The sequence below is a fragment of the Saccopteryx leptura genome, chromosome 1 (assembly GCF_036850995.1).
Source record: "Saccopteryx leptura isolate mSacLep1 chromosome 1, mSacLep1_pri_phased_curated, whole genome shotgun sequence".
NCBI classification, from domain to species: Eukaryota; Metazoa; Chordata; class Mammalia; order Chiroptera; family Emballonuridae; genus Saccopteryx; species Saccopteryx leptura.
Window position 1 is genome coordinate 65,312,397 of NC_089503.1, and position 1,613 is coordinate 65,314,009.

Consider the following 1,613-nt stretch of genomic DNA (forward strand, 5'->3'; position numbering starts at 1 on the left):
AAGAATCCTGCAGAAATATCAGTAATATTGTGGGTTATTATTATTTCTATTGTCACCGTTTTATCACTTTCTACCTTACTCCCACTCCTTTGGATAGGGTGGGATGTTTTAAGGTTCAGTAATTCTTTTGAGATAATGTATATTTTTCAAAGTTTATTTTTCAGAAAAATGAAAAGGAAAAAGCATACACGGAGTATGAGACTCAGAAGAGTTTCTCCCATTTTTTTTGTTTGTTAACACACGTGCACGTGCAAATAATAACCTATGACACCAGCTAGGGCCAGCTCTATAATTTTCAGTGCCCAGTACAAAGTGAAAATGAAGAACACAGTGTTAGAAAATTATTAAAAATGTCTTGACAGTGACAATAGAATACAGTCCTTTATTTATTTATTATTTTTTTTTATGCCTTATAGCCATTTTCAGGGACCTTAATGACTTTAAATGTCTTTAAGGCTCATAACATGGCTTTACTATTGCCAGTTTTCTCCAAATTTCTGCAGAAACACATTCAGGTAAGCAGATTCATTGGCTGGCTCAGTCCTTCTAAGTGTGGGCCCTATGTGACATAGGCACAGGTTGTAATGCCTATGGAGCCAATCCTGCAGCCAGTAATGAGAATTAACAGGTTACGTAACATGCCTCACACAGTGTCTGACTCAGAATAGGGACTTAACAAATCGGGTTTCTCCATGTCAGTTTTCAAGTTGCTCTCACAGAGCCCATCAAGTCTAATGCATTTGGTTGTTTCTGTCAGAAATGAGTTCACTACACTATGGGGTTGCATGGTTGCATGTTTCAAATGCAACCCACTTAACTTCCCCATTAGGGAAGAAAGGGAAAAAAAAACAAGCACCAAAGCATGCAACTTTGGTAGGACCAAGATATGCCCCAAATGCCAGGTTATTCCCATTGAAAAGCTCACACTTTAAAACCATGTGCTACCTGGAATTCCAGATGGCCAAGTTAAGGCATCAAACCATCAGACAGAAGGTTCTGGCTCTCAACTATGATAATCTTAGGCAGCACGTCAGGGAGGGGGTGCGGAGTAGCATGTTTCCTAATGAAGGTGGAAAAAGAAACCCAGAAAGAATTTGTCCCAGATGGCCACAGCAACGGGTTCCACCAGCTTTTGGAGCAACTTTCCTCACCTCCAAATTTGGCTCTGGCGTTAAGGGAGATGCTTGGCTTGAGTAAGACTGTAATCACAGAGTTTTACAAGACCTCCTCCTTGTGGAATGTCTATGACATCTGGAATTAGAGAGGTATTCTCTTCTAATCACTGTTCAGTCTTCCACAGGGATAAGTGAGTGCATGGGTATCTTCCAGCTGCCCAAACTGATTTAGTTAAATAATGTAATCTATTTATACACAAATGTGGAATAAATGTCACCGAAGTTCCTTAGTGTGCAGTTATAATGAGTTATCCCTTTGTCGAGGTGATTAGGAGTGTTTAGTTTGTTTCAAATGCATATCAAGCCTCATGATTGCCAATGAGCCAGGGATGACCTAAATTAGCCTCCCACAGCTGCTGACCTCTGCAGCTGCAGCACAACCGTTCCTTTGGGGAATGGGAGTCTCCTGTTAAGGTAAGTTTGGAGCTGATTTGCTTC

At 40.5% G+C, this 1,613-nt stretch overlaps 1 non-coding gene across 1 annotated transcript; it reads right to left on the reverse strand.

The window, feature by feature from the left end:
* Positions 1 to 408: 408 nt before the first annotated feature.
* LOC136389900 (small nucleolar RNA SNORA33) lies at positions 409 to 539 on the reverse strand. The gene has a single exon (XR_010748454.1). It is a non-coding gene; the product is annotated as a small nucleolar RNA SNORA33 (small nucleolar RNA).
* Between the last annotated feature and the right edge of the window lie 1,074 nt (positions 540 to 1,613).